Here is a 24,213-nt window from a genome sequence, read left to right on the forward strand (position 1 = left end):
CGTCACACGACATTATTGTTATACTTGTTCCTCAGGTGGATTAAGTTTTGAATGTGACTGATGCCCCCCGTACAGCACTCAGGACTCAAATGGCTGCCGGCATCCCTGTGCATGAAGTACAGTGTGGCACACGTACACAAAAAAAAGACCGGCACCACTCCGAATCGAGCTGGTGTACCAGCTCACCTCAATCCATGATCTTGCAAGCAATGCGTGTTTCTTCTTCTGGGACCAGAAAGAAGTGCCATTGTATGCTGTCTCTGAGACATGTGTGATTGTCAAACTTGTTGTAACATCTCTATTTGGCCATGGGCAAGTGCTGGGGTTTCCCAGGAGGGGGTAATTAACTGATCAGTTTAATTAATTAGTCAATAAATTTGCCATCAAAAGTGTGCTTGTATTGGTGAGGGGAGGGGGAAATTGGGTGATTTCCCAGAGAGGTGGGGGTTCTCAGATAGATGGATTACTACCAGGGGGTTATAAATCTAACCCAAGGGGTCATAAATCAATTAGCATTACAACAAGTTAAGGGGAGAGGGTCATAAAGTTGCCCCTGAATGTATGCAACCCACACTAACAAAACACACCAGAAATGCTTTTCCCTATTACTATCCTTAACTTCAGTTTGCTGCAGAATCCTTGAACATATTCTTGGTTCGAATACAGAAAAGTCTCTTGTGTCTGAGAAATTTACGTTTGCGAAGCAGCGTGGTTTTGGAAGGCATTGCTGATGCAAAACTCAGCTTGCCCTTTCCTCGCATGGTATACTGGGAACTTTGAATGAAGGGCAACAGGCAGATGTCATAATTATAGACTTCTGGTTGTTTGATATGCAGGCTGTTAACGAAGGTACAGGCATATGGAATAATTTCACAGATGTGTGCGTGGCTCGAAAACATCGTAATTATTTTTTGCAGATGCTTTCACTGAAACTTCAGCACCAGAAGAGCATGCCAAACCAACAATCACAGAACAGGAGCAATCCTTACCTGCACCAGCCATTTGCCCCAGAACTGGCATACAAATCAAGTGTAACTTCATCGATTTTCCATGGGCCCAATTTCAAAAAAAGGGGGCTGATATGGCATCACTAATCCACTTCACAACAATAACTGAGCGAACCCATTGCTGACTATGCAGTAGTATCTTCACTGCAGTTGTAATGGTTACAAGTATTTACATTTGTTTACTCTTGTTTCTGTTTTATCTGACGAAAGTAAAATGGATGTTATACGTTCAGTAACTGAGAAACTAGTTTATATGGATGAAATACAATATATGAGTCCCCAGAGCATTATTCTCTTTAAAAATTATTCGTTGTTGTACTTAATTGATGATATAATTAGCTTCTGTACCTGTTCCACAATCAGATAGAGGAGGTGTAATATTGATGGTACAATCTTCTTTAGGAGCGTATATGTCAAATACTGGGTGATCAAAAAGTCAGTATAAATTTGAAAAGTGAATAAATCATGGAATAATGTAGATAGAGAGGTACAAATTGACACACATGCTTGGAATGACATGGGGTTTTATTAGAACCAAAAAAATACAAACGTTCAAAAAATGTCCGACAGATGGCGCTTCATCTCATCAGAATAGCAATAATTAGCATAACAAAGTAAGACAAAGCAAAGATGATGTTCTTTGCAGGAAATGCTCAATATGTCCGACCTTCTTCTTCAACAATAGCTGTAGTCAAGGAATAATGTTGTTAACAGCACTGTAAAGCATGTCCAGAGTTATGGTGAGGCATTGGCGTCGGATGTTGCCTTTCAGCTCCCTAGAGATGTCGGTCAATCACGATACACTTGCGACTTCAGGTAACCCCAAAGCCAATAATCGCACGGACTGAGGTCTGGGGACCTGGGAGCCCAAGCATGAGGAAAGTGGCAGCTGAGCACACGATCATCACCAAACGATGCACGCAAGAGGTCTTTCATGTGTCTAGCAATATGGGGTGCTTTTTTTTTTGTTTTTTTTTTGTTCTAATGAAACCCCATGTCATTCCAAGCATGTGTGTCAATTTTTACCTCTCTATCTACAATATTCTGTGGTTTATTAAGTTTTCAAATTTATACTGACTTTTTGATCACCCGGTGTATATACGAGGGCGGTTCAGAAAGTAACCTCCGATTGGTCTCAGTGTGGGTTGTGGGGGGAGTAGCGACGCCATCTGTGCGTTCACGCACTCAACAGGTCAGTCGGCATCAAGCCGTGGTCGAGTGAATGTCGTACCTGCGCTAGTTTAGTTTTTGTGGCAGTTTGAAATGTGTGCTGCAATAGAAAACCCCGCCAAATGTGAAGTGCGTGCTGTCATAAGGTTTTTTACAGCCAAAGGATATTCTGCAGCAGCTATTCATCGTGAGCTTTGTGCCGTGTACGGACCAGGAGTTATGAGTGAAGGAGTTGTCCGTGAATGGGTACGTTTATTTAAAAGTGGACGAGAAAGCGTTCATGATGAAGAGAGGAGTGGTAGACCATCATTGGTGACTGACGAACTCGTTCAGACAGTTGATGCAAAAGTTCGTGAAAATCGATTCAAACTGGATGTCACAGAATACAGTGGAAGGGACATCAAAAGATGCTACAGTTTATTTCAAATGACAGACTCTCAACCAAAGGGAAGGAAATGGACCATCATTGAAAAGGATTTGTGGGGGAATGGTGGTGGTGTCTGTTAACATCAAGAGTTCCCAGTAACGTACCCTCATTGTGGTTCCTCATGTTTAGTATTGGAGTTAATACTTTCGTTTTATCTTAGTTTTTATTTTTAGTGTGATATTTCAAAGATTCTGTGAGGACTATGTTCATGACATTTCCTGTGAGTGTTCTTACACAATAGAGGCCTTATATCTGAAAGCAAAAAACCGTTTAAATTTTACATTACCTTATATAAAGTAAATTCTCCCACTGCACCTAAATTAAAGTATAAATTGATGAAACAGTTTCCATTTAAAAGCCTTTTTAACAGTGTGGATATTAGAGCTATTGAAGGAGAAAAATTTTGACTTTTGGACGTTAGTAAATATTGCAGAATGGATACGTCTGCCACCAGCAATGGAGTGTGAACCTTTAACAATGGATATTAAAAAAAGTTGTCCGCCTCCATAGCATAGCAGTAGCGTTACTGGCTACTATGTAGGGGGCCTGGGTTCGATTCCCGACAGGGGACTGGGTGTTGTGTGTCCTTCACCATCATTTTCATCACCATTGACTCGCAAGTCTCCGAAGTGGCCTCAACTAAAAAGGACTTGCAATAAGGCGGCCGAACTTCCCCAAATGGGGGCCTCCTGGCCAACAATGCCATACAATCATTTCATTTTTTTCATAAAAAAAGTTTTCCAAAAAATTGTTTGGTATGTTTGTACATATTTTTTCTGAAGTAAATAAATGATAATGATTCAAAGTGTTTGGATGGCATTTTTCCCATTCTTACACATCTCAGGAGTGTGTATAATTCACTACAACTTTTCTAAAGATGAACTGTTGTAAATTCTGCTAATGTCATTATCAAGGTTTGCCACTGAAAACTCCACTTTCATTATCGGTACTGGGCTAAGGGAAGTGACGGTGTGTTGATGTTGGATCTAGTGTGAACACAGGTCCATTTAATGACATTGCTACCTTCCATTTCATTTCACTGATAAGCAATGTGAAGAGACCTACAGTGTTTAAAGTTTGTAAATTGTCCAGGTAGTGCACAAAAACGCTTTATTGTGAGCGCTAAATAAACTATTATTTTGAATATGTTCCTTATGTTGTTTGATGGTCATTTCACACTGGAAATCATGTCACCATCATGTCACAGCACCATCATGTCACAGCACTGTCCCTCACTGCATGTCAAGTCAAGTCAGGTGGTCTCAACTCGCATGGGTGTTCTCAACTGTTCTTTTTGCAGACATTTTGATCTTCCCAAGATGATTTGCAACTGTTTTTTGCGTGCTAAGTACACATACACAATGCTGTAACTTATATACGTGAATCCTGTAGTCGAAATTTGTTTCAAAATGACATTTATGGGACCCAAATGGTTTGCAGCTTGCAGGCATAGCTTGTACATTAAAGAAGGAAGATGTAAGTGCAAAACAACACAAAAAAGGATGTGGATCGGAAAAATGTCATTAAGTGGTACAGATGGTACTGACAGAGAATTCCACACACAATACAATGAGCTCAAGGAAGAGGAACATGCACTTCATATTTTAAAAGTCGAAGCATCAGTTTTTCACTTGTTACGTCAAATTGCATGCAGAATTACGAGAAGAAAAAAAGTTTTATGAGCTACATTACATCCTGGGAAAAACTGCTTTATTTAAGGTTAAGTCTAGTTGGTAATCCAGTGGACATTTCTGTGCAGCGATCATATCTACCTCAATACCTTTCCCTTCAAGATTTATAGGTTTCCTTCGTATCCTGTATTTCGCTTTATTTGTACTGGGCTCAGCAAAACTGTTTCACACACAATCCAGAGAGAAACTTAACAATAAATAAGCATGTACAAAGACATTTAAACAAACAACTTGCAGTGTCAGAAGGTTTCAGTCCATTTCTTTATGATCAAATGCCTGACAACATACAAATAAATTCCACCTACTAACCAAACTTATTTTACCCATGTACTTTTTTTCTCTTCAAGTTGCAGCCATATTGCAATCTATTTCATTGTAAAATATTAAATAAGGTACCAGTATGTTTAAAAATCCACTTTATAAATGTAGTGCGGGGCAAGTAATTTAGTATGTTCACGTCGTACAACTCAGACTGCTGCCTCAGTGGTTCAATGAATCGTTCGTCGCTTATTATAAATTTAAAAAAATTAAAGAACAAAACGAAACAAACTAGTTATAACAAATAACGAACAACTGATATCAATCACGAAAACCCCGTCGAAACGAAATATAGAGTTGTGCGTATCGTCGTCACCAAGGGGAAATGAGTTGGGAGCACGTGATCAACAACGGACAGATGACTTCGACCGTCAGAATTTCTTCCCAAGAAACCTTGACAGTGCCGTGACGTGACGGCCAGTGTAGGCATCTATGAAACTTTAAATTCTTGAAGTTTACAGAAGGGCAATGATAAAATGTAAAATGTGAACAGGTCTCCCTGGAGATAGCTCGACAACATGAACATCTGTACGTGGAGTTGGTTGTATAGCCCACAGACTGAAAATCAAAAATGAAATGATAAAAAACACTGGTCGATCCACTCGACCACGGACATACTTCGACCTTTGTTAATAGTATCTGTGGAAACTCAATTCGGTGTTAAACCTCTTTGCCGCTAGTTGTTGTGAGATATTGTTTACCATGGTTTGATTAGTTGTGCAAAGGGTTTCGAAGGATGTTCGTGTGTGAAGTAGTCGACAGACGGCGAAAGATTGAGACGTTAGATGAAGTGTCATGAGTCAATGTCTCGAAGAAAACGGCTGTTATTTCCTTATAAAGTAGGCGAATAAGGAGTAAAGCAAACAGTTGGCTGGAATAGCCCAGGAAAAATGTGGCATCGTCGGCACAATGTTTTTGAGACGACGTTTACCCAACACCCTTTCCATTTTTCTGGTATCTTGTGGTTTCACTGTATTAATATTCATGTTAAAACACCTTTATGACATGCATCAGAAGTGCCACAGACTAGAAACTTACAAGCAGTACGTAAGTATGCCTTAGCAGTACGATGCGGAACAGCTTCCCTGCATGTGATGTAATTTCTTATAACAGTCAGTTTGAAATACATCTCGTGTTCTCTTTATAGCTCGTAGTAAGTTATTAACGTAATGCTAATACACGTCATGCAGACGAGTTCCGTACTCATGCCTGTGTGATCCGTCTGCATTAAAAGTTTATTATGGTATAACAAAAGAAATAGTGATGTGACGATACCATTTTGTAGCAAACGCTTTTCAATACAGGTCCAGGAACTTTCTGAGTACATGCAGAACGTTGAACAATCTGCCAACAAGTCCGCTCGAAGTCTTCATCGCTTGAGTAGTGCTCTACAGCAGCGGCTCAGCATTCTAGCTGATACGGAAGTTCACAATGAAGCTGGGAGGTAGCAATTAAGGTTTGTGCCTCAATTTAGATAATTTATTTTAAAGGTTTTATTAGTGTATAAAGCATAAAAAACGAAAATTATGTACTATTAAATATCTACTCCATTTCGTTCTCGTCGTAGGAACAAGTGCTGTTGAGATTGCATTTAGTAGTTATTCCCTATAAGTGTGCAGTGAGTGTTCAATGGACAGGTGTAAATATCTGCTCCAAGACTTGTTTGTTATGAACATGCTTCAGTAACCACCATTGTGCACTCTAGGTAAGATGTTCTTTATTCAGAGAATTCGGACAGTGTTTTAATTCGCCCAATGGCAGGGATGAAAAAAATCATAATTCAAGCTTGAGTTGCTCATTGAAAACTCAATTTGCTCACTAGCAATAAACATCTAGGTTATCAAACTAACTTCAGTTGTATAGACATCTACACATTTTACCTCTTGATTCTCATAGGAACGAAGTATTTCCCATATTTGCAGCTGAAAATTATCTCAGAATGATGAGTGACTTAGTAGACAGCATTTTCCTTCACATACCTCTTTCTTAATAGGTGAAAGGGGTCATTCCATGTCAAGTCACCCAGGCCTTGACACCAACCATGTCAGATTTTGATGAAACTTGGTACGATTACTTCTTTTATCATCCTGAAAGCACTTCTAAAATTTTTTTGCTCTATCTCTTATAGTTTTTTTTATAAATTTTGAAAGTTTTTAGATTTGGCGTTGTTTCAGCAGCCGGAAATCGTAACTTAAACATGTCCTCACAACTAAAAAAATTTGTATATTAAAGAATACTCAAGATATCAGTATGAAATTTTGGAATAAATTTGTGTATTATATCTAAATGTTAAAAAAATTACCATAAAGATATATTAAAATCTTCCAAATGAAAAAAAAGTTAAGTTTCTTTAAGCGAATGGATGTTTAGTTTTACAAAAACTGCAATATCTAGAGTATCAGACCTGATAGAAAGCTCAAATTTGTTTTAAAATACTCTTAATTGTATTGGCTATTAGATAAAAGAAAAATTATGTTGGCTTTTTAACCTGTTTAGTAGTTATCTAATTTTTAAAATAATGTTAATTATATTTTAAAAATAAAAAGTACCAAGTGACTTGGACACCGAAAATAAGTTTTTGTCTTCTTGGAGCAACAATGTACGCTTGGATTTTGTTTTGTTACTCCTGTGTTTTGAAGTAAAAAATTATTAGTGTTAAATAGTGCTTGGGTAGTATTCTATTAAGTTTATTCGAACTTTCAGTAAGTACTGTTACTTAGTTTACAGAGATTCTTTTCCAATATCCTATAAAAGTAATCAGACCAAAAATGAAATCAGTATGTCAGATATTCAAACCTGTAGCATAGGGTTATTTAAAAAATCTGACTGTTTCCAAACAACCTACCGAGCGAGGTAGCGCAGTGGTTACACTGGACTCGCATTCGGGAGGACGACGGTTCAATCCCGCGTCCGGCCAGCCTGCTTTAGGTTTTCCGTGATTTCCCTAAATCACTCCAGGCAAATGCCGGGATGGTTCCTCTGAAAGGGCACGGCCGACTTCCTTCCCCATCCTTCCCTACTCCGATGAGACCGATGACCTCACTGTCTGGTCTCCTTCCCCAAACAACCTACACACCTTCAAAAACGTTACAACCGGTATCTGAATTGAGTGAGGAAGAAAAAGATTTGATCCACTTACGATCTGGAATTAATCTTTGTGAATTTAAGAATATATGTTCACACCACAGCTACTACTTTTTAAATGTTTTTGAAAAGTATCAAACAATATGTGTAGACCCACTAAAAAAAAACACAGAAAGCCCATCAAAAAATCGTTGAGAAGTGTAGGCTTGGATCTTTCTAAACAATTACTGACAAAAAATATTAGCATAAAACCTGGACAAAAGCTTTGCTCAACATGCCGTAACTTTTGTGAGGAAAAATTAAGAGTTGAAGTCAATGAAAGTGAAACAGATGATGAAGTCATGGTTGGATTAGAATCATTGGAATCCAGAAATGAATCCATCGTACAAACAAACATTGCTCTTGATAATTTAGGTTTAACACCAATAAAGCTGAAGCTTTATTGGTGTTAAACCTAAATTATCAAGAGCAATGGCTTGTCAGAACAAAGTAAAGGGTCTTCTTTTAAAAGGAAGATTAGCAGTATTGAAAAGACTGCAAAAAAGGCGGTTTCAAAAGCATTAAAATATGATGCACCAAGTTCTGATGATGACGAAGAAGATACAAGTGTGGTTGAGAAAGCAAAGGATTTTGATGTAAAGATTTCTCTTATGAAAGAGAAGATTTCATCTGTTGGGAGGTCTAGAAAAAATCTAGATTCTGACCTTGGCTCCAGATTCTTGGAGTCGAAATAAAGTGATGAAAGAATTTAATGTAAATGAGTACATGGTGTGACAAGCTAGAAAGCTAAAATCTGGAAAGGGTATTTTGGAAACTCCTGATCCAAAAAAAGGTAAAACTCTTTCTGATAATACAGTAAGACTTGTAACAGATTTTTATGAAAAGGATGAAAGTTCCAGAGTGCTACCTGGAACAGAAGACAAAGTAAGTGTTCAAAAAAATGTGTACATGCAAAAAAGACTCATTTTGTGTAACTTGAGAGAACTCTATTATTCTTTCAAATGGGAGAATCCCGAGGTAGAAGTAGGATTTTCAAAATTTTGTTTCTTGAGACCTAAATGGTGTATCCTTGCTGGTGCTGCAGGCACACACACTGTATGTGTATGCAGTATCCACCAGAATGTTAAACTATTACTGGATGCTGTGAAAATTGAAGAATCTTATAAAGACCTAATTAAGATGCTTGTGTGCAACACGGAAAACCAAAACTGCATGCTACATCATTGCGATAGCTGTCCTGCGAATACTGCACTGACTACTTAACTGAAAAACTAAGTGAAGATTATGATTTAGAAGAAGAAATTGTAATCAGTCAGTGGGTTAACACAGACAGGGCAGAAATGATCAAACAGTCTATCAGCGCTGAAGACTACATTTCTTTATTGGTTAGGTCATTGGAAAAGCTCACCCCACACTGCTTTATAGCAAAATCCCAAACAGCAGCCTTTAAAAGATTGAAAGAAGACCCACCACCCAAAACAGCAATTATTGTGATGGATTTCAGTGAAAATTATTCCTTTGTTATACAAAATGGGATCCAAAGTTACCACTGGAATAGAGGTGGTTGTACTCTACACCCAGTTGGAGTTTTTCTATGAAATGAGGAAAACAATGTTTTTGTTTCCAACCACTATTTTACTAGTGATGACCAAGAACATGACACTGATTTTGTTAACTTTGTACAAAAAGAAATTACGAAGTGGCTGTCATTACATCATACTGACATTGACTCAGTTCAATACTTTACAGATGGTTGTGCTGGACAGTACAAAAATAGAAACTGTTTTAAAAATTTGACTGAACACTTGAGAGACTTTAAATTGAAGGCGCAACAATCTTTTTTTGCAACAAGTCATGGGAAGTCAATTTGTGATGGCCTAGGAGGAACTATTAAAAGAATTTTAAGGAAAGCCAGTCTACAGCTTTCAGACAAAGAACAAATAATGACAGCAATCGATGTGTACAAGTTTTGTGAAAAAAATATTGAAAACATTCATTTTCACTTTATTGACAAAAAAGAAGCTGATTTGCTACGGTTAAAACTAGAAAAACGTTTTTCAGTAACCTGAACCATTCGTGGAACAAGAAGTTTTTATAACTTCAAACCACTTCCAACAAACAACCTTGAAATTAGGACTACAGATAGTGTAAAACCCTTCTTAGTCTTTTCTTTCCATTCTTCTTGTGATTGGGTTCATGTTGAACCATCCATAAATAGCTATGTGGCTGCAAATTATGATGGTAACTGGTACTTTGGACTGAATTCAATGTTTCAAGCAATCAGTTGGGTTATACATAGATGTCGTAAGTACACTATCTTTGTAAATAATTCTAATGTAATCTACTAAAATTAATAAACATGTTAAAAAGCCATCATTATTTTTGTTTTATCAAGTAGCCTATATGTTTAAGAGTAAATTAAAACAAATTTAAGCATTGTATCAGGTCTGAGACTCTAGATATTGCAATTCTTATAAAACAAAACATCCGTAAAAAAAAGAGAGAGAAAACATATATATTTCTTCATAGAAAATATTAATATATTTTAATAGTATCATTTTATCTTCAAATATGTATAATAAATAAACTTGATGCAAAAATTCATGATGTTACCTAAAAGAGTTTTTAAGATAAGCAATTTTAAAGTTTTGAATACAAATTAAATTTACCATTTCCGAAGGTTCGGAAAATGCAAAACATAAAAACTTTAAAAATGTATTAAAAAAACTATAAGAGATACAGCAAAAAAAATTGCAGGTGTTGTCAGGATGGTATTAGAACCATTTGAGCCAAATTTCATGAAAATCTAAGGAGGTGGGTGTAAATTTTATTTTTTATTGGGTGATTTGATATGGAATGACCCAATGGCCTGTTCTGTCATTTCATCAACTTATTGCGTATTTAGCCTGACCAGACTGGAGCTTTAAGGCCCTCACTGAAATCAGATCAGGAGCAACACATCCAAAAAAACATTAGATAACAATCACAGTAACAGTAATAATAATTTGCAATATTAATAAATGATGATAAGGCAATTGAGACGTTACGAATGATACTGATTTGTTGATGCAAAAGAAACTTAGTAATAATAATTTACTACAATTTGCATTCACATGGCAAATTAATTTGTACATATAGTTACATGATGAACATTTCAATCCCTCCCCCTCCCCCCCCCCCCCCCCTCCCCCCAGAATTATCCAAGTTTGTAGTGTGACACTACAAACAAATGTTTTCACAATCTGTTTCCTTATTTCCAGGCTGGTGTTCTTGCTCGTAAGTACTTCCTTGATTTATGCAGTTTTAGCCTGTTGTAATTTGCTAACAATTTCTTTCTGGCTTCTGTCATCCCTTGTGATCCTGCTTCGCAAATAGGTAAATTCCTCCTATCATTTCTAGCTCCTCTCTTCCAATTCTTACTCATAAATATTCACTCTTCTGCAGCACTGCATACCATTACTTTAGTTTTTCATGTCATCTTCTTCATCATCATCATTCATACCCATTGTGTGTGGAGAAAGGCAACAGCAAACCACCTTCATTAAGACCTTGCCTAATATGGGGGTGCACATTGTTCCCCTACATTTTGTCAAGACGCATGGGGCTTCATTTACAATCCATTCTCATACCATGCCGTCTGCAGAAAATCCTTTTTGTTGTTTTAAGGACCTTCTCTAGATCTTGTTTCATGTCCATGATCACAGCAATATTATCTGCGTAACATAGCTCGTGTATCTTAGATTCCTGCCTCAACAGCTTCACAAACTTTGTCTATAGCTTCCTGAATGCAAGCATTGATTATATGAGAAGAATGAGCATGTCCTTGTCTCATTGCGTTTCCGATTTTTGCTTCTTGTTCTGATGAAAATTCTTTATTACAGCCACTTAGTTCTTATAGAAACTGTGTGTCATCCCCAAATCTTAAACCTGCTTTCTTCAACACTCTGAATATTTCGTGGCAGATAAATTATCAAATACCTGTACTATATCTGCAAAGGCAATATAAGTTGGTTTACATTTCTGTATTTGTTTTTCAATAATAATCTTAAGTGCCAGAATTGCTTCTCTTGTTTTCCCCAATCCACTCCTGAATCCAAACTTATCTTCACTCAGTATATCCCCTATCTTCTCTATAATTCTTGTCAGAATTATCTGTGTAAGAATTTTTGACACATGTGGTAGTAGGCTTAAGGATCAGTACCATTCATGTTTTACAGCTGCTACCTTCTTCAGTGTAGGAACCATGATACATTTGTGGAAGTCAGTTGGTATCTCTCCTGTGCTATAGATGGACCTAATCAGTTTCAGCAGCATTGTTTTGATGATGTCACCAATATTCTTGATTAGTTCTGCAGTAATGACATCAGCACCCATTGCTTTCTTCTTCTGTAGATCTTGAAGAGCTTTCTGAAATTTTTCTTCCAGAATGTTGTCTCCTTTGTCATATTTGCTACTTGCTCTTTTTCTGTAGCATCCTCGTTTTCAGTCATATTGTTCTGCAATGTGTTCTTTCCATCTCTTCAGTAAACACCATTTTTCGCTCTTTGTCTTCTACTCTACCAAAGTTTGTTGTTTTGCATTTGTTAAATTTATTTGGTATTCTGTAGGCTATATCAGTTCTGCCATTTCGCTTATTTTCTTCCACTTCTCTTTACTTTTCTTCAAGAAAATTTTCTTTTCATTTGCTAGCTTCTTTGTTGACTAAACTCCTAAATCTTCTGTATTCAGTTCATCAGTTGCGTTTTTGTGTAGTCTTCTGCTTTCAATGAGCTGAATAATATCAATTTCCTCCTGCTTTTGGGTTTAGTTTTCCCAGCTATCTGTTCTACTGCTGGGTCGACCGAAGCGTCCGATCCCACCCGTCGGCTTTGACCCATGACGTAAGGCTGTTGTGGTGTGCGCCGTCACGATGGCGCGGAATTTAGTTTGTGATAGTGGCGTGTTTGTAGGTGTCGTTTTGATGCGATTGGTGGTGCTCTCTGGTGGTGTGTTAGGTGATGCTTTTGGTTTTGTTTGCGAGTGTGGCATCGTGTGTGAATTTTGGTAAATTGCTTTTTTTATGTCTTTGGTAGGTATGGATATGACTGGCAGGGTCAACAGTTTTCTGTTGTTAGCTATGATGGCGGAGAGTTCATTGTCTCTAGTAAAATTTCTTCAGCTATTCGGATTTTTGGATGAAGTCGTGAAGTGTTCAGTATGCTGTGAAGAAATGAGGCTTACGTAAAGTTGTGGTGTCTCGGACTGCGGACAGCTGTATGTGGAGATGTTGTAAGGATAACAGGTGAAGGGAAGTGTTCGATCCCAATGTGTGGCTGTGAATGTTGGTTTTGGTATCGGAAGATGTTTTTGAGCTATATAGGTCAAGCGAAGTGTTAGGACCTAATTTATGGGATTGGGAGCTGCTGTTGAACTATATAGGTCAAGGGAAGTGTCAGATTCCAGATGATATTGTGTTAAGTGGTGTTTGGGGAGTTTGTGATGTCTGTTTTTTTTGTCATTTTGCGTGATTTTGTATGGGGGTGGGTGTCTAAATTTGTTTACATTTAGTTTGTCCCCACCCAAAATCCCCCGTTTCCCACACTTGTCCCATTAGTGTCATTAAGCTTTTTGTGGAAAGTGTGTGTGTTTGTTTTTCGATGTATTTTCGTCCTCATAATGTGTACGTAACGACTTTATATGCACCATATTGGAATCGTGGTTTATGGTCATTTCCGCCATATTTGTGACCTCATGGGTCAAAGCAGACGGGCGGGATCGGACGCTTCGGTATTTTCCTACTCCTTTGTATATCCCAAATTCAGTTGGTTCCTAATTTTCTTTTACTCTGCCATGTTGGAAATTTTTAGCTAGGTTGTCTGTTTCTTGTCATAATGTCTTGCCAGTTCTTCAGTTTTTCTATTTCCCATTTTTGTTTTACTGTTCTTTCTTCAGACATTTGAATCTGAATGAACTTTTTATCAGGACCAGTTTGTGGTCGCTGTATGTCTACAGATGGATGACTCTTGCAGTCCTTTACTTGGTTTCTAAAATGCAATTAACATGGTGTCTCCTTCAGTCTCTTGGGTCCTGCAATGTGTAACTTCTTTGCTTATGGTGTTGGAAAAGTGTATTGCAACAACTAGGCTAATTGGTGCTTGGAGCAGAACTCAATTATTCAGGCTTCCCTTTTTTTCTTCTTCAAAGTCCGTAGGTGACCACATTCCCCTATTCTGATTCTCCACCCACTCTTGCTTCCCAGCCCCCATTAAACTTGTGTTATCATGGTGTCCTTTGGTTTGGTTTCAAGTTTGACCACTATTATCCTAGAGCTGTATTGCACGTATCCCATGACAGACGAGCCAGTGTTTTTTCTTAAAATTACTCCAACTCCTCCCACTCCAGGTTCGTCTTGATCAGTTCAAGTGGGAATGACTCAGTATATCTAGACCAGATGTATCCTGATTGGGGCCATTTCATGTCCGGTGTGCTGAGCATATTGACTTCCAGTTGTTCCATTTCAAGTTTAAGATTTTCTAGTTTTCTGCACTGCAGCAGTGTTCTCACATTGCAAGTGGCTATTTTAAAATTGAGATTGTTTTTCTTAACTGCGTCTGTATATTTTCTGCCCCCACCCCAAGCCCAATTGGGTGGGGGGGGCGGACTTCTTTATCTCCAGGAAATTTTACAGAACCCTATGCTGTTGGCCACGAATTGGTTTCTCATATCCAAAACAAGAGGGTGCCTTGCCCAGCAAATGCCGTGGACTTGCCCCAGTAACTTATCCTGGGACAAATACCTTAGGAAAATACAGAAAAACTGCAAGTGAACTGATTTTATCCATTATAACTTTTCTTTAAGCCTGTGACTGTGAGAACAGTGGGTTTATTTGTAAATGACTTTCCTGCCATTGTCACAATTTACTTTTATTCATATTTTACACAATGCTTTTTGGGAAATGTTTCCCATTTTCAAGTGTTTGTACTACATCATTTTTGTCATGTTTTTGATGTGAGAGGTTCTGCTTGTTTTTTTTTTTTTTTTTTTTTTTTTTACTTTACTGTGACCTGTAAAAGAATGAACAATTTTTTGTTATTTACCAATTTTTATTTGTAGTTAGTGGTGAAATTTGGAAGAATCAATAATTATCAAAAAATTGTGTAATTTTTGCATATTGCAGTAAAGTCAACAAAGCAGAACATCACACATTGAAAACATTACATAAAAATGGCATAGTACAAAGAAATACACTCCTGCAATGGGAGTCATTTCCTGAATCGCATCTTGTAGAATATGAATAAAAGAAAATTGTGACTGGTAGCAGAGCAGTTATATATAAAAAATGCACATGAAATAAAATATAAAAAGTGTTCCAACAGCCTGGATTGCACAAAATATTTCTTTATTTAAGACAACTAGTTTTGGCAGACTTCAGGTCTTAACAATCTTAGTTGTAAAACATTTTCATTTTACAACAACAATATTAAGACCTGCAGGTTTCTTAAATATAGAAATAATTTATACAATGTAGGCTGTTGAGTGTTTGTAGTAAGTAAAACAGATCAAACCTTCAGTACTCAAAGTGAAAAAATTCAAAGAAATATCAAAGTTAAAGTTTATTGACAAGCTTTGGAAAAAAGAACTACATGCAGTTCTCAACTTGTAAGAGGTCTCCCCCCTCCCCATATAAATGTGACACACATAGAAGAATAGAAGAAGTTGACTGTTCAGTTCTTGTGATTGTGGTATGATAATAAATTTGATTGGGAGGAGCGTGCCACACAACTGCTGAAGCACCCAAACAAGTCTTGATTTGCAGTACACGTTTTGTCAATACAGGTGATACAAGAATAAAAAAGCTAGTGTGTTCGACTTACTATGAGTCTGTAATGTCATATGGGATCATTTTATGGGGTAGCTCATGAAGTCCAGGTAAAGTTTTCAGTCAAAAAGCGCATATGCGAATTACTTGTGGTGTGAACTCGAGAACATCCTGCACAGGCTTATTCAAGGAAGTGCTTCCCAGTATGTTTATCCCTTAAACTAATTTGCTATAAATGATATCTCTTTCAAACCAACAGCTTAATTCATGGATTTGTAGTACTAGAAATAAGAATAATCTTCAAAAGATTTTGTCATTTACTTTGGTTCAGAAAACTCATTGTTGGAGAAATACATTTTCAGTAACTTGCCAGCTGCTATTAGAAATTGAGTAATAAGCATTGTAAACAGATCTTCTCTTTGTGATGTGTGGATACAATAGCCTAAGAAGTATCATACGCACCTCAATGTATTCTAGGTTTTGCATGGTTTTTGTGACATGTTTGTTATTACCTTTTAAATGGAAATGGTTTTAAAGTTTTTGTCTTATTTCATGTCCATGAGAACTGTCACTTGATATCTGTGTAAAGTATATTAGCATACCCCTTTCTTTCTTTCTTTTTTTTTTTTTTAAAAAAGAAAGAAAAGTGTTGTGTTCTATTTTTTTGATATGATTTACATATTTGAGGTTTTCTTCATTTTTGGTGTATAGAACCTGAAGCACATCTAATCTAATCATCTAATGAGATATTCTGCAGCCAAGGCTGTATGAAACTTGTAGGATAAGAAAATACAGGAGGATGGAAAATATTCTGAAGCAAAGAAAGCCTGTAATCCTGAGAGGAGAATTGGTTTTACTTTGATATTCACTTCTGTGGGGGAAAGGCTATGTAGGACTGATGCTTTTCAGTACAAACTCTGTTCATTGAAACTAATGTCAAGTGCACATGCACTGTTGAAGACATTGTGCAACCTCTCACATCTGTCGAAGAGAAACAGAGGGGCAGATGCCTCTTCAGCAGGTAGTGAATGAGTGCTCTTCTTGTACATCTGCAAGGATAAAAGTATCTCTGTCATCACTAAAGAAAATTTGTCGGGTAAAATCAGATGCCCAAAACAGTCTGGCTAAAATCTTGAGAAGCAATAAACCTAATAGTTGTGTAATAAATCAGAAGAGAACATTGAAATTTGCATCTCCTCTACTCAAGATTCAATTCAGAATATGTGGATAGTGTCGTGCACAAAAATGATCAGTACCTGTTTAAATACAGCTATTAGATTGGCCATTGGTTGAATTACATTCCATTGAAGACTTTCTCACCTGAATCCATTCAGCAGATAATTCTGAAAAAGAAGTTGCTGAGATTGATGCGGAGCAGTGCAAAAGGTTCAATATCAGAATAGCTGCTACAAGTGCACTGGATATAGTGGCAAGTTGTTTGTCACTGGACTAGGAATTCAGGTACTAATGCAGACTTAGGTTTTCAAAGATTTCCCTGATTCAGTCATAGCTAATGCAGGATGGTTCCTTTTCAAAGGCCACAACTAATTTCCATCCCCATTCTTGCCCTCTCTAAGCTTGTGGTGCACCTCTGATTGCCCTTCTGTTGATGAGAATTAAACCCTAATTCCTTTGCCCTAAATCTAACGGAATCTCAACACAAGTGTTAACTGCTGATGCATCTGTCTCATATTTCTTGTGTCAGTTTAGGTCACATTTTTTCATTTTTGGAATGAGAAGTGTAGTACTAAATTTAATTCCAGGAAACGGTTCAGAGATGACAGTGACAGAAATCCTTGCCGTCCTGCAGGTCATTACAGAAAAAGCTTGAAGGAGAATGTTAGAGAGCAAGTAATAATCAGGGCAACTGTATCTGTAATAAATTGTCCCATTATTTCAACAAATATGTGGGAAGCCATCAGGAATGTTTCTGGCAGATCAACAAGGATGAATATACTGAAACAGTGGAAATAGAGTAGAAATTGCTCTTAAAGAGACACTATATTGCTGTTGCCAAAAATTGTGGTTGGGACTTCATTTCCGGTAACAGTGAAGAACACAACCACACTTTCCCCATATAGGAGATACATTCTGCAAGGTCTGAGACAGGTTGATATTGGAAATGACACAATCTATTAAATCATTTTACATCTGTGTTCTTTTTTTATGAAAATGTGGCCAGCCAAAGACTTCTATGATGGATGGAAGACAGCAAACTGATGCCTTATGCAAACCATGAAAAGGCAGTACATCTACAGCCTTACTTTGCAAAACATTGTGAAGTACATGGCAAAGGCTACGTATCCAATTGTAATGGTTATTATGCCTTTTTTGCATTCCATTCAAGTATGGTGCATAGGAATAGTGACTGTTTAAAAGTCTCTTTGGATCCTGTAATTAATCTGATCTTGTCCTCACAATACCTATTGGAGTGATATGTAGGGGGTTGCAGTATATTCCCGGAGTCATCATTTAAAGCCGGTTTTTGAAACTTGTGAGGATTAGATGGAAACTGTCCCGAGAAAGCCTACTTACACTGTCTGCCAGTTCAGTTCTTTCAACATCTCTGTGAAACTCTCACATGGGTCAGACAAGCCCGTGGCCATTCGTGCTGCGCTTCTGTGTATGCATTCAACATCTCCTGGTAAACCAATTTCTTATGGGTCCCGTACACACTTCAATAATATTCTAGTACGGGTCACACACATGATTTGTAAGCAATCTCTTTTGTAGACTGATTTACATTTATTAAAGTCTACTTTCTTTACCCATGACTGAGGCCATGTGATTGTTTCATTTAATATCACCACAAAGAGTTACACCCAAGTATTTGTATGAGTTAATCGATTCCAGCTATGACTTGTTGATTTTATAGTCACAATGTACTACATTTTTCTGTTTTGCAAAGTGCACAGTTTCATATTTCTGAAAATTTAAAGCTAGTTGCCAACCTTTGCATCAATTTGAAACCTTACAAAGATCTAACTGAATATTTATGCAGCTTCTCTCGGACTGTACATCAGTGTACATAACTACATCATGTGCAGAAAAGTCTGAGGTTACTGTTAATAGTGTCTGTAGGGTTGTTAATATATTACATGAACAGCAGAGGACCGAACATACTTCACTCGGGTACTCTTGGTGTTAATTCTGCATCTGTTGATGTCTCTCCATTCAAGATAATGTGTTGCATCATCCTGACAAAAAAATTTTCAACCTAGTCATAGATTTCGCTTTAGGCCCTATACTACATACGACTGTACTTTCGGTAATAACTGTAGATGTGGTATTGAGTAAAATGCTTTTCAGCAATTGAGAAATATTGCGTCTTTCTGACTCTTGATCCATGGCTTTCAGTATGTCATGTGAGAAAAGTGTAAGCTGTGTTTCAAGTGATCGATGTTTTTTAAATCTATGCTAATTGGTATGGAGGAGATCATTTTGCTAGAGATACCTCATTATGTTTGAGCTCAGAATACATTCTAAGATTCCACAACTAATGGATGTCTAGGCTAGTGGGGGCTAGTTTTGTGAGTTAGTTCTGCTACCCATCCTTCAGACTGGGTAATGAATCTGATAGGGACTCCATTGTGCCCCGTTTCTCAATGCCATGGACACTAACACCTATCTCACTCATCTTTTCAGTGGTATGAACATTATATTGGGGCAATTATCTTAGATTTTCCTTTGTAAAGCAACATTTGGGAACTCAGTTAAGCATTTCTGCTTGTTCTCTACTCCTTTCAGTTTCAGTTCCTGTCTTGCCCGTGAGTGACTCGCTTTTAATTTTAGTGCCACTAAGAGCCTTCACACATGATCAGAAGTTCTAAAAGTTTTTTGAAAAATCTTTCATTATGTTATGCTACAGTAGTCACTGCAGGGTTCACGCATTGCTCTCTTGACAACCAAACACATTCCATTCAACATCTTTAGATGCATAGTGTTATGCTTTGCTTTATACCTATTACACAGTAATCTGTTTCCTTAGAAGTTTCTTTACAGTATATCCTGAAGGATCCCTCTCATCATGAACTGTTCTGTGGGGTATGGTCAACTGTTCTTATAAACTTGAGCCATAGTTCTCCTACACGCTCCTATCCTGAGCTGAAAAAGATTAAGTTGTGACATTACTGTTTCTTCGTCTAGTATGCTGAACAGGTAAATCTTTCTACTTTTTTTAGTTACCTTTTTTACTTTATATTCATTGTCGCTGTAACTGCCTGATAGTCACTGATACCAGTTTGGCTTGACATCCTCAAAGAGGCCAGGTCTGTTTGTTACCATTAGATCTAATATATTTCCATCATGAGTAGGATTCTGAACTGTCTATTCTAGGTTGTTTTCAGAAAAAGCATTTAGTAATGTTTCACAGTATGTCTTGTCGTTCCTACCACTAACAAAACTAGAATTATCCCAATTGATTATTGGATGATTAAAGTCTCCTGCAATGATTACACTATGAACTGATGTTTCCTTTAAAGTTTTTGGTTACATCAGGAAGGAAGTCTGTTGGTCAGTAGAAGAATCAAGTTATAATTTTGTGTGAACCAGTGGTACTGAGTTGCTCAGTTTTGCATGCAGCTTCAATTTCTATCTCAGTGTGTTTGAGTTTCTTCTCTACTGTGAGAAATACACCATCTCCATTTCCTGTTAGCTTATCCTTTTGGTGTACGCTTAAATTTTCCTCAGAAATATCGCTACTATCAACCTCAGTTTTTAACGAGCTTTTGGCACCTAGTATTACATGAATTTCATTGCTTCTAAGGAGTGCTTCAAATTCTGGCACTTCATTGCAAATACTTTGGCAGGTCACCACTAGTATTTTAACACTCTCACCTATGGAGTATTTCTGTAGATCTGCCACTGTTACTCCTGAGCTATCTTGATTGATTGGAGAGTCACCTACATCTATCATACAGATGGTAAAGGTTCTGTGTGGTCATTCTTTCTTGTTACAAATATTGGAGATGGGCTGGATGTTTATAAACACCTTTTGTGATGTTACCATGATAAATCATGTGTTTGAATTGTTGGTAATCATAAATCTCTTCAGATAGTTGACATGAAAAACGATTAGAGACTTTTGCCTATTAGAAAAACAGACAAGTAAGTCCTTTTGATGCTAAGATCTCACTAGTTTAGTTGAACAGAAAGATGGAAAGATCTTAACAGCGGCTTTGTTGACATCCTCTTAGTATTTCTCTGAGATGGGTAGGGAAACCCGAATTAACTGGCTTGTGTGATGAGGATTTTATCCTCACACCTGTCTCCGGTTTTCCACTTTTCTCATGACCACTGTATCAATTTAATGGAGTGTTAATGCAGAAGTTTTAAAGTAAGGAAACGAGACCATGTTAACCTTTTCAAGGAGGTGTTAAAATTATTCTGAAATTACCTCCTTGCCGCTTTAGTAGTTACAGTAGAAATATTCAAATTTTAAGTAAATTGCAAGTGTTAACCTGTAGCCATTACTGAATTGCTCTGCTACAACATTCAAATGTGCAAAGTATACATCTCACTTTGTGTATTCATTGTAACATTTATCTATCTTACCTGTTGTTTTTATTAGTTTCAGATTTAACTCTGTTATTTAGATTTGGAAGTTTTTGTTCCTGATTTCTGTAAAAAAACATTTTTATATGAAGTAGATAATGAGGAAAGAAAGTGAAGGGTTGGGTGGGGATTCATTACTTCCAACCCTACATTTAATGTAATGGCAAAAGTTAAAAATTTGTGCCGTGCCAGGACTGAAGCCCAAATTCACTGCTTCTTATGAACAGTTGCCTTAACTGCTTTGGCCATCCAGAGTGCTCCTGAGAGACTCCAGTTTCCAACTTGGTGCATGCTGCAATGCAATATCCCTCAGCCTGGTCCGGCACAAATTTTCAACTTGCTTTGCATTACCAAAATGTCCTTTGCAGCTGGAAGTCAAGAATTCCTACATCACTCTCTATTTCATACAAATGTATGCATCAGCAGTGCTATCATGAGTGGTAGAACACACACCACTCAAATATTTAGATACATTTTTAATAAAGCCTCTCTGTTCTAGGAGGTGAGATGCATTCTCCAAGTTACCATATCAGCGAAGTTCTCCAATATACCGTCTTACGTAGAAAGAGAGGCCATGCATTTATTAACCAGCAGGAACTGGTGTTTTTTTCCTAAATTAAAGTATGCATGAAAGTATCAGGCAGATATTACTCAGTTTGAAAACCTATTACTCAAGTGTTCATGTTCTGTCATTGTGATGCATTATGGTATGGACCACACAATTCAACAAATACCAATGTATTTATAGTGAGTCCAAATATTTGGTACTATTTAGCATGTCTTGATTCTATCCTTGGGATTATGAGTTAAGTGAATATATTTGTCACTAATTCCTAGTCATTTCAGCTGTAACAAAAGAAATATTTTTATATAAAAAAGTATTTGTTGAAGATCTGAGTCTGTAACATTTATGTCAATGGAACTACTTTGCAATGTTAAGTTTCTTGAAAGTTAAAGATGTTGATAGTAAGTATAAACACTGTTTATTTGTCTAGTGTTGTTGTATTAGTTGGTTGTTTCCTGAATAAATAAGAGTATTTTTGTTTCCTTTGTGGTTATTGTTGTTGTTTTTGCAATGTTATATTAGGAACTCACTATGGGAAATATCATTAAGCTTATGACACTTTTGGTTTTAAAAGATCCATGTGATAAAATAATGGTGACATTCATGATAAGAAAGATTACTCTCTTGTTGGAAGGATAAGATTGAAGAAACACAACCTCCACAGTAAAATACCCAAGTTTATTTTATGTGAGCATTTTCCTTCTGAAGTTTCACTTAATAATTCACAGTTGAATTACACTGTAAGAAGACCACATCTGTTATTAAATCCATAGTAAATGACTGGTGATACATGAAGTGAACACATTGTTTTCTCGGCCAAAGGCACCTAAACAATCGCACCAGAGAAATATAGTGGTGAGGCGGATATATGGAAGTCTGTTCCTTGTTTGTGTGGTTAGTAATGTTTCCACTCTTAATATTTTGCAGAAGATGGTGTCAGCATCTGAGAAGATAATCAGTGTAGGTGTATGTCCAAAATGTGTGAAGTCAGTGGGTTCCAGATCTGATAAAGAGCCCAGCAATTTATATTATAGATTACTGTTTTCTCATTACCAAATTACTTTTATGGACATGTTAATTGTTCTGTTGGCAGATTAATTTTTCAGTTTTTGCAATCCTGGCTGCTTCTCAAACTCTTTTACATCCAGCTGCCCCAGAACACTTAGTGATATTTTTCAAATATTGTGTTATTATAATTAATAACAGAAATCTGTTTTCATCTGAGAAGAAACTGGTCATAACATCTGTGGCAAATACTCAACTTCGCCTTTTATAGTGCACTGCCACCAGTTTTCATCTACAGCCTTGATTACTGTTCATTGTTTGCATAAGGTAACAAATCAGAGTAAAGCATCAGTTTCCTTTTCAAATGGTCCAAGTGTTGCTAAGAATTTTTTTCACATTTGCTTTTGTACAGCTTTCATCATATGCACACCTGTGTTGCAAAAGGGCTACACACTATTCTGGTGTGCCAATGGTTTTGACTCTGTCACCTTTAACTGCCAATTCTTTACCACCACATTATGCGCTTTCTTGATGTTCTCTCCTTTCTTTGTAGTTCTGGCACTCAGATGGTTCATTTTTCACACATTTGAATTTAGCCATCCTCATTTCATAATAATTGAAAATTAGGAGGCAGACCCTTATAAATCTCTACTATCTTACAGCGAATTATTGTGATACACTAACTAAAAAATTATTTTGTGACCATAAAAACAAAATAATCTTCACAGGACCATTCTTTATAGCTACATAAGTAAAACTAGTCTGCAGATCTAGTTGACACTGTACTTGTTACTCCACATGTACCAAGATAACAGAAAATTTTATGCCAGTATCACATTTGTACAAAATAAGGTGCTTTTAACCTTGTCATTGTACTATCGTCTTTGTACTGTTCATCTTCTCGGACTCTTTCTGTCCCTGTCTCATTTCATGGGTCTAGTTTACATTTTCTTTGCTTGGATGCTAGTTTTCCACTATAGGCTTCATTGCTGCCCACATATATTGCACACAGGCTTTATTATCAGTCTGTCCTTTCTGTATCTCTGACTTAATAGCAATTTCTAATGCATAATTTTTCAGGCATCTGTTGCTAGCATTTTATTTTTAATATCTATATCTCTCTCTCTCTCTCGCCCCTCCCCCCTCTCGCCCCTCCCCCCTCTCGCCCCTCCCCCCTCTCGCCCCTCCCCCCTCTCGCCCCTCCCCCCTCTCGCCCCTCCCCCCTCTCGCCCCTCCCCCCTCTCGCCCCTCCCCCCTCTCGCCCCTCCCCCCTCTCGCCCCTCCCCCCTCTCGCCCCTCCCCCCTCTCGCCCCTCCCCCCTCTCGCCCCTCCCCCCTCTCGCCCCTCCCCCCCCTCTCGCCCCTCCCCCCCCTCTCGCCCCTCCCCCCCCTCTCGCCCCTCCCCCCCCCTCTCGCCCCTCCCCCCCCTCTCGCCCCTCCCCCCCCCTCTCGCCCCTCCCCCCCCCTCTCGCCCCTCCCCCCCCTCTCGCCCCTCCCCCCCCTCTCGCCCCTCCCCCCCCTCTCGCCCCTCCCCCCCCTCTCGCCCCTCCCCCCCCCTCTCGCCCCTCCCCCCCCTCTCGCCCCTCCCCCCCCTCT

General features: G+C 37.9%; 1 long non-coding RNA gene across 1 annotated transcript; it reads left to right on the forward strand.

Annotated features, from left to right (window-relative positions):
• Positions 1–5,283: 5,283 nt before the first annotated feature.
• LOC124595267 lies at positions 5,284–22,077 on the forward strand. Its single transcript, XR_006978191.1, has 3 exons — positions 5,284–5,660; positions 5,918–6,069; positions 21,548–22,077. It is a non-coding gene; the product is annotated as an uncharacterized LOC124595267 (long non-coding RNA).
• Positions 22,078–24,213: the final 2,136 nt, after the last annotated feature.

The sequence above is a fragment of the Schistocerca americana genome, chromosome 2 (assembly GCF_021461395.2).
Source record: "Schistocerca americana isolate TAMUIC-IGC-003095 chromosome 2, iqSchAmer2.1, whole genome shotgun sequence".
NCBI classification, from domain to species: Eukaryota; Metazoa; Arthropoda; class Insecta; order Orthoptera; family Acrididae; genus Schistocerca; species Schistocerca americana.